The sequence below is a fragment of the Pelodiscus sinensis genome, chromosome 4 (assembly GCF_052426305.1).
Source record: "Pelodiscus sinensis isolate ZL-2025 chromosome 4, ASM5242630v1, whole genome shotgun sequence".
In the NCBI taxonomy this organism is placed as follows: domain Eukaryota; kingdom Metazoa; phylum Chordata; order Testudines; family Trionychidae; genus Pelodiscus; species Pelodiscus sinensis.
In genome coordinates, this window is record NC_143055.1 from 51,504,410 (window position 1) to 51,514,295 (window position 9,886).

A 9,886-nucleotide genomic window follows, 5' to 3' on the forward strand; every position below is an offset into this window, starting at 1 on the left:
GCAGAACCTTAGCTTCTATCTCAACCACTGAGCTGTTACCAGCAGCTCAGTTATTTTATGGCTTTTTCTATACTTCTCAATTTAAAATACTGCCCTGCAGTAGCACTTTAATGTGGCAGTGTGATCACTACACCAGCACTGGGAGAGAGTTCTCCCAGCACTCTAGGTAATACACCTCCACAAGGGGAGTAGCTATAAAAGCACTGGGAACCTGTTCATGGCCGCTGGAGGGGGGAGGGAAGGGGCTGTAACTACCCTGAGCGAAAAAGTTAAAGTGTCATAAAGTGACAGTCTAGACAAGCCCTTTATTAAAATGATGCTATAATCAGATCCACAAACTGCACAGAAGAATGCAGAGATATCATACATTTAAGATAAAATGGTATTTCAAATGCCAATCTGAGACAAAAATAAACGTACACAACCTTGCAATTAGAAAAACTAATACAGTAAAACCTGTGTTATCCAGCATGCTCGGGGATTAGGGCATTCTGGTTATCTAAAAATTCAAGTTATCTGAGGGTCCCATCAACCTAGGAAAAACCAATGGACAAAAATAATAAAACTCAAGTTTTTAATATTGGTAGTTTTGTAGTGTGAGGCAGTTGGTCTTGCATTTCTATTTTGAGTTAAAGATGATTAGTACTTCTTAAATAAAAAATTGTTAAGCCAATCATGGTAAACCAAGCCAGGTCTGTGTGCCTGAAGATGTGATAATATTGTGGCCAGGGGCAATGCCGATTAACAAAGTTTTCTGGTTAGAGTGCCAGATAACAAAGCTTCCACTGTACCACCAATTCTGAATATGGCAAGAGCCTCTTGGGAAAAAAAATTAAAAAAAGGGGGGGGGGGGAGAGAGACATTGTGTGCTCTAACACAGTAACGCCAGCCCCTCTCACACCCTGATCACAATTTTGAGGTAATTCATGACCTTCCATACAATTTCCATAACCTGATGTGGCTCTTGGGCCAAAAAGCTTGCCCACCATTAGTCTAAAGAGACTGAGACTCCATGATTAGGCTTTTATAATGATACAGGAGTTCACATTTGTTACTTACCTTGTTAAAAATTAAGTATGAAAGATACCTCATACTGATGGTATCTGCTCTTAGGCAGACACTTGCAGTCATGAACCACTCCAGGGATCACAACAGTTACATTTCAATCTAAAAGTTTATTTTAAAATCTGAAGTGTTCAGTGGTCATTTATTTTAATGTGCAAAGCCTTTTTTTAAAAAGTGTGTTTTGTGACTAGTCAGATACAGGATATGGACTCATGAGTCAAAAATGTGTTGCTTTTTTATTAGAAAAGCAAGACATTTATAAATGTACAAATTTTTCTAAATACAATAAATGCACCAAAAACATCACATTAATCATAATACACGAAGTAAATGCAGAGTGTTAGAATAAAGGCGGGGGAGGGGAAGTGACATACCGTATTTTCCGGCGTATAAGGCGACTGGGCGTATAAGACGACCCCCTAATTTTCTAGTTAAAACATAGGTTTTCGCCTATACTTGCCATATAAGACTAACCCCCCTTAAGAGGCCAACCGACAGCGCCCCAGCTGCTCTGCCCCAGGGTCCACAACAAAAGCCTGGTCTGCTGGGGGGGGAGGGGCGCGCACTAGCTGCGCCCCCCCCCCCAGCAAACCAGGGACACGGGGAGCAAAGCCGCAGCAGTAGCGGGGTCCCGCTGAATTTCTGAAAATGAATATTACTGAATTTCTTAAAATGAATTTGAAAAATAAAAATAGACAGACAACTCGGGACATAGAAAAGTCTAGGAAGAACATTCAGGTTCAGTACACTAACTTTACCTGACAAACTGAGCATTAAATTCCATCTCTCCAAATCGTTAGCCACTTGGGCAATAACCGTTTCTATATTTCTCTTATGGATGCCCTGAACATTTTTGGGAACCAATATTCCAAAATATTTCAGATAAGAGGACTGCCAGTAAAAACTCCAAACTGAGAACAGGCCTTTGTGGGTATATTGCTAATGTCAAAGGCTGTGTCTAAACTACATCCCTTTTTCAATAAAGGGATGTAGATTAGGCACGTCGATATTGCAAATGAAGCTGGGATTTAAATATCCTATGCTTCATTTGCATAATGGCATAATGCCGCTTTTTTCCGTAACACGGCTTTTTTGGAACCCCTCTTTCCCCTGCAAAAAAGGCAATTTAGAAGGGTCATTTTCGACAGATTTGCCCCATTTCGAAAGATCCTGTACTCATTTTTTTTTAGGAGTACAGGATCTTTCGAAATGGGGCATTTCTGTCAAAAATGCCCAGTCTAAACTGACTTTTTCCCCAAAAAAGCCCCGTTTAGAAAAAAGTGGCAGCTGCCATTATGCAAATGAAGTGCGGGATATGTAAATCCTGGCTTCATTTGCAATATCGACGTGCCTAATCTACATCCCTTTATCGAAAAAGGGATGTAGTTCAGACACAGCCTAAGATCCTTGATTTACCCCCAATTAATTTTATATCTAAAGAGGTATTCAAACTTATTAGAAGTAGTTAAAAGGTAAAGCCATATCATCAAACATATTAATTGTTTCGGGGTGGCAGATGATCTTGTGGTTATATATGTCAATAGCTGAAGTTTTTATAGCTATATTAAACAGAGGAGAAAAAGGTGTCAGCCCTGTCTCATACCACCTCTAATGGAAATGGCATGCAAATAATACCGCAGGGTAGTTAAAGTATAAAAGCCTAATTCAAGCAAATTACAGTATTTACAAAATCCAAATTTTGCTACCACGTGAAAAAGACTACCTGCATAACCTGATATTAAAACCTTTACAGCATCTGTAAAAATGACAACAAAAAATTCTAAAGAACTCTTAGAAGTGGTCCTATTGACAAACATTATCTGAACCATGTCAATTATGAAGGAAGCCTTCCTGATGTGTAAAATGTGAGAGAGAATTTTGTCCAAATTTCCTTACCATCATAATTACTTTTAAAATTGCCATATAATCAAGGTCTTTCCCAGGTTTAGGAATAACAAATTATCACATCTCGTAGAGTAGGTACAAGAATTTACTCCTTGATCTCACTGAACATATTCAATAACTTAAATCTTAAAGTTTCAGAGAATTTTTTGTAAAATACCATTGGAAACCAATTTGTACTGGGAGTCTTTCAGACCTTTGTGTTTTTATAGCTCGAGTCAGTTGTGATTTCTAAAAGGGGCATCCAAAAGTTCTGTCTGAAAGTCAGATCTGTGGGAGAGACAATGCATTGAAAAAAATGCATCTAGGGCATCTTTATTGATTCCCACATTAGATAAATATAGTTTTGAATAAAACTGTTGACACGGTTTATTAATATCTGGCTGCTGCACACTATCTCGCATAAGTTATTTTACATCTGTTAGCCTTTCGTTTGAAGCAGACTTTCTTGCCAGATGCCCAGTAGTTTGACTTCAAAAAGAATAAAGCCAACTCAATCCTTTGGGACAGAAGGCTAGAGCACAGCGGGAACCAAGAATCAGCTGTCCCAGCTTGCACCGGGTCCCCCTGCACTGTACTTCTGATATTTAAATATATGAAGAGCCAGCAATCTCTTAGGGTACGTCTAGACTACCGCGTTTTGTCGACGGAACTTTTGTCGACAGATACTATCGACAAAACTTCCGTCGACAATTTGTGTCCAGACACATGGAGTTCTGTTGACAAAGCAAGCCGCTTTGTCGACAGAACTCCGTAGTCTGGACACAACGTTACAGGCAATAACACCTTCTGTCGACAGAAGTCTGTCGACAGAAGGTGTTTTGCCTCGTAAAATGAGGTATACCAGCGTCGACAAAACCGCGGAGTTCTGTCGACGTTATGTCGACAGAACTCCGCGGTAGTGTAGACGCTGGTATTGTTTTGTCGACAAAAGTCCACTTTTGTAGACAAAACTAGGTAGTCTAGACACACCCTTAGTGTCTGAAACTAGGCACGAGCTGGGAATCAGATGATTCCTGGCTTGCGCCCGGTCCCCGCTATCCCCCTGCTTCCTGCAGAGATGGTGCTGGGGAGGAACCAGCTTTTAAGCTGTCTCCTGCTTCCCCCCTTGCTGCCTCTAACTTGGACTTGTCGACTGTTTGATAAGCTTTTGCTTATCGGATAGTCGACTAGTTGCTTACATCACTACTCTGGTCATAAATCAGCACGCACCTTTTAAGCCTAAATCACATATGTATGTATGTATGTATGTATGAAATACATGAGTATGTATGCTTTTATATGGAGATGGAAAACGTTTATCAAGAGTGCAGCTTTTTTTTTTTTTAACATCTCCAACTATGATAAATAGGATGGTGGCCCACATCATTTATACTATATAAAAAATAATTATGAAAAAAATTGGGTCATCCCGCTTTGGCCTCTACCTATTGGCAAAGATGATTTTTAAATTGCCAATTTCAGTCTTGGGGGTAGTAAATCAGCTCTCACTGTTAGATGCCATGCTCAATGTACTAAAATTCAACTTTTTATGTACTAGCCTACCGATGACCCTCACTTTAGAATTAAACTAGAAATTAAGAAATGAGTAGTCCTGTGGCACATTCTTCTTAAACCCTTGTACTCCAAGTGGAGCATCGGTCATCTACAAGTCTTCTCCACTTCATTCTGTCTTGAGACCAAACTTCTAGCTGACTCCAGGAGTACCCCAGATGTTGTCCTTCAATGTCAATAGATCTTCTACACGTTGTCCAAAGTCTTCCTCTTTTGTGTTTTCTTTGCGAGTTCCATGTGAGAGCTTGACAGACTATGCTGGATGATGGTTTTCTGAGACTGTGGCCTAGTCATCCCCACTTTCTTCTCTTGATTTGAACATCAAGTGGTTCTTGTCCTGCTCTGTTCCAAAGCTCCTCATTTGTGACAAAGTCTTGCCATTTGATGTGAAGGATGTACCTCAAAGGCATCTGTTTATGAATGTCTGTAGCTTGTGATTTGAAGTCTTTCTTAGTATGCCAGGTCTCGCATCCATACAAGAGTGCACTCTTCACATCTGTGTTGAAGATTCGCAATTTTGTCTTCGCAGATATTATTTGTGAACTCCATATGGGATGAAGTTTTGATTGCAGCTGTTGCTTTCTCTATCCTAGCACTGATATCCTTGTCTGTTCCTCCTTCTCTGCCCATAATATTCCCCATAATATTCCTTGTCATGGTGAGGTGGCTTGTGTGTCTCAATGACATGGAGAGCTATACCAGTGGGAGCTAAAGCTCCTGGAAGGGTCACCCAAAATGGACAGGTCAAAGGGTAGAGACCAGACAAATTTGGATCATCTCTCCCTGAGGTAAAAGGGGTTGTCTTAGGGTTACAACCCTATCCGTAAAAAAACAAAAAAGTTACAGAAACATCTACAAAGAAACATACAGCTACAATCCCTACAGATCGAATATGAAGCGTGGTAGGGAAAGCCGAAAGGAAGCTGTCACGCAGACGATCCTTCTCTCATCCAGGACAGCCACCCAGTTTGGGACATGGAACATTCAGACCATGTATCAAGCAGGGAAAACAGCACAGATTGCAGTGGAGATGAAACGGTACAAGCTTGCAGTTCTGGGCTTGTGAGAGACAAGATGGACACAATCTGGGCAGCTACGCCTGGCAACAGGTGAAACTCTAAATCTACTCAGGCCTGTGGCACATTAGACTAAAAATATATAGTATCATGAGCTTTTGTGGACAAAATCCACTTCAAATGATGAGCTGCTGATGAGATGATGAAGTGGATTTTACCCACTCATTGTCTTTAAAGTTTCAGACTAACATGACTACCCCTCTTAGAAATTGAAAGGCGTGCACAATCTCTATTCAGTTATCAAGGTTCAAATTCTATCAAAGATATCCTGGAGCATGGCAATATCAAAATTCTTTTAAATAATCCAGAGGCAGGATGTCGCTTCCCAATACATATTCTAAAATAATAGAAAGGAAATTCCTAGCAGAGGAGGTAGCGAGAGGAAACAAAAAGGAGAACTAAATACATGAAAACCCCCCCCACAAAATGGAAAAGATTATGGAAAGAAAACTATATACTGTAAAACCTGTGCTATCCGGCACTTAACTATCCAGAAAACTTCCTAGGGACTTAACTAACCGGCAAATTTCCTAGGGGGTTGGTGCAGCCATGCGGCACAGCACTGTGATCCAACCAGCACAAGGCTGGGCGCAGCCTCACAGCATGTTGCTATAATCCAGCCAGCCGGAAGCTGGGCCGGGCAGCTGGCAGCGCCTGGGTATGGGGGTCGCAGCTCCAAAAAGGTTGCACACCACTGTGCTTGACCTTTCTGGAATTTTTAGATACCTGGCACACTTGGGGATTAGGGCATTCCGGTTAACACTGGCTTTACAGTATTAGTACCATATAAGCAAAGAGAACCAAAAATACACCATCCAAAAATAAAAACATCTAACACCCAGAAGGAGTAGCCAGATCAGGTGAAATTTGGAGCCTCGCAGCCACTGGGGGCTCAAACATTAACACTAGTAATCACCTATTATCAATAGAACCTTCGTAGTGTGTTCTACCTGTAAGTTGTCATTCACAGTTGAACCCTTATATGAAACCCCATGGACCTCATTGAGGCACTGCACAAGAATATCAGCCTACAACCACATAAGCAAAGTTTCAAATAACCACACTTTAACATACTTAAATTACATATAGATATTAAATTAGTCACCAGAGGGAGTTTAAGTAATCCTAAAAAATGTAAACAATTTACAAAAAGTAAAACACAAATATGCATAAAATGACAGAGCTTAAATAAAACATCCATCCTCCATTACATGTAAAGTTGAAATAAGCAATAAGTAAGAAGCAGGTGTGTTATGTTTGAGCCTAGCAGTTAAACACAGGCCTGAAAAAAATTGTTTATGCTATTTTAAAATAATTCAGTCCAATTATTTCCTGAAAAAATGCGCTATTAGAGCACGATCATTTGTTTTCAACAAGGTTCTCAGCAGTTTAAGACCAAGTCCAAGATGCACAATAGCATCACATTTTAAAAAGAACACCTAGTGTTCTAAAATATGAGACTATATATTATTTTTCTTTGAATCTCCATAATGCTAAGTGATCTCAGAAAACAAAATGTTTCGAGTGTTTAACAACAAAAACCTCGAATTAAAATAGCTTTTAAACAAAAATTCTCCTTGCTTTACTTAAAACTCCAGTAAGGAAGCAATGAGAACTGGAAAATGAAACTGATTATAAAATTCACCTAGTATCAATTTCCAAGTTGAAAGAAATGCAGAAAGAATGATAAGCAATTTAGGTACCTGTACTACAGTGCACATGCTTAATTGTTTATATGCATGCCATTCTACTAAAACCAGTGTTTCTACTCAGATGTTTGAAGTTAAGCATGCACCTAAATGCCAGAAGGATGGGTGAATAATTTTCACTTTTAATACTTTTATTAATAAACACTGCTTAGACATCATGCTAAAACTACATTAAACAAAATAAAATGTAGATATTTATTACTGTAGCTTTAACTTTACACTGTTATAACAGGATTTAAACAGCGAATTCTCTGTAGAAATCGATGTACAAACGTTAAGTATTACAATTATAAAATATGTGACTCATGTGGGATTGAGAGATAGATACTGCAAGCTCATGCAGGCAAGTGGCCGCTTCCCGCAGGCCAGCAACTTCATTTTATGGAACTATTGCTTTCCAGGACTAGATGCACGAGTTGCCAAGTGTCAGCTGTCAGGTAACTTCTCACACCAGTGCATTTCATTCTAATTTACCAGCGACACTAAGAACATCACCGCCTTGCCAACAACAGGCCATCGACTACCACCAGCAGCCCGCCGCCTGGTTTTATTGTCCACCGAGCACTGCAGCCAAGAGCGCTCCCGGCGCTACGGCTGTTGCGGACACGAGGGCTCCCCAGCCAGCAGGGTGCTGCGAGGTAACCGCGCTATGCGCGCTGCCCCGCCACACGCCAGGCTGTAAACAACCAGCCCTGGCAGCCGGAGAGCCCAGCCGACAGCCGGGGCAGTGCGGGCAGGGAGCGCCGCTCCCGGCTGCACCGACCGGTCGAGACACCGCCTACGGCTCCAGCCGCGGGAGAAAGAAAACAAGCGGGGTCCCCGCTCCAGCCCAGCCCGGCGCCGAGGCGCCGTTTCCAACCCGCGCCCGGCCAGGTGGGGATCTGGCGGCTCGGAGGGTCCCGCCCCCGCCCTGGGGGCGGCGAATGGAGGCAGCAGGCGGGGCCCAGGCGGGCACCGGGCCAGCCGGGCAGGGCTCCAAACGTGCTGGGAGTTGTGACAGGAGTAAAGTGGGTCACAAGGCCTAGCGGGTCCCTTATGAAACAGCCCCTGCCCTGCCCCGCCAGGCAGCCCCAGCCCGCGCCCGGCCCCAAGGGCAGCCGCTGCCCTGCCCACCCCCCGCCGCTGCCCTGCAGACGGGACCCCGCCAGGACTGTCAAACTTTAATGGTTCCCCAAGCCCCTGCCCGGGATTTGGGGGGCCCCGCCCGGCCACAGCCGCTCCCCCTGCCCCGGCAGCGCGCCCCTTACCCGGCTCCGCGCGCCGCCTGGGGCTACTCGCAGTGTGCGGGACTCTGCTTCCTGCGCCTGGTCCCAACCCCACCGACAGCCCAGCGCCTCCTCCAGCAGCAGCCAGGCCTGTGATTCCCTCGCCGCCAGCACTGCGCATGCGTCGCCAGAGCCTACCGGCAACAGACCGGCTAAGCCCCGCTACATTGCGCGTGCGCCAGTGTATACTACAGGCCGCCGCGGCTGGGCTCGATTCTCCTTCGCAGCTACTGGGCATGCGCAGTCCCCCACGGCGCCTTGTGACTCCTCTCCACTTTAGCGCCTCCCTGCAGCGGCGCCGAGAGCTGCTACGCGCTCGCAGCGGGACCCGGGCTCCCTGACCTCACATCACCCCGCTAGAGAGGCGGGTGGCTCGCGAGGAGAAAATGGCGCCTTTGCGCCGGGCTGCGCACCTAGAGGCAGTGGCTGCAGGCCAGAGGGCGAGGTCCGAGCGGGTCTCAAGAGCTGCCTCGCACGTCACCCTGCCCAGCACCGTTCGCTCCTAGAGGCGGGTCTCCCGGCCGCCCCCGGCTCCCGAGTCAGCGCGTGCGGTCAGGAGAGCGTGAGGCAGCGGAGGGCAGAGCCCCGGTGAGCCCGGCTTAGGGACTGCCCCGCTCTGCGCCCCCGGAGGGGCGGCGGCCACATCTCCGCTGCCGCCCACCAGCGCATCTCGGTGGGAGGAAGAAATGGAGACGGCGCGGGGGACCCGCTGCTTGGCAGAAAACAGCCGGGCACCGCGTAGCCCGGGGCTGGCCCAGAGCCACCTGCAAACCCTCAGCCCTTCACTGCAGCCCTGTCTCTTCCGCCGCCCTCGCTGTGGGAGCCGGGTGCTTCGCTACCGTTAATAAACCTCCCCTCACATCAGCCTTGGGGGAGAAGCATCATTTTATCCGGAGGTGCAGTGACTCTCACCGCCATGGCAGGGCGGGAGGCGCAGAAGGAAACTACAAGCTGCGCTAAGAAGGTGCGCATGCCCAATAAGGAGAGGGGTTTTTTTTTGACAACGTTAATCACCGCAGTTACCCTGCCAAGAGAGAACTGATATAACAACATTTTATACGGTAGATGATAATACGGCAGGTCTTTCCCTATAAAACAGCTACATTAATGTAAAGTACCTATATATAGGTATAACCAAGCCCCTGGTGGGAAACAGCAGGGAGTTGTACTGCTTCCAGTGTACCAATATAGTTAAGTGCTACAATTTGTGTGTATAGTCTGAGACCTAAGCAACTTGCTCACCCACAATCAGGAAGTCTATGGCATAGTAGGGCATTGGGCTCCAGGCACCTGACTCCTAAAACCTTAACCACAC

The 9,886-nt window shown here is 45.2% G+C and overlaps 1 protein-coding gene across 5 annotated transcripts in view; it reads right to left on the reverse strand.

Annotated features, from left to right (window-relative positions):
• CLOCK (clock circadian regulator) overlaps positions 1–9,468 on the reverse strand; it is a 103,909-nt gene extending 94,441 nt beyond the window's left edge. For 3 of the 5 annotated variants that reach the window (XM_014568699.4, XM_075930395.2, XM_006113487.5), the window contains exon 1: positions 8,554–9,467. The gene's annotated coding sequence lies outside the window, so the exon portion shown is untranslated. Of the gene's footprint in view, positions 1–8,553 lie in introns of all 5 variants that reach the window. The other 2 variants (XM_006113488.5, XM_025179943.3) reach the window with 2 other exon arrangements.
• Positions 9,469–9,886: the final 418 nt, after the last annotated feature.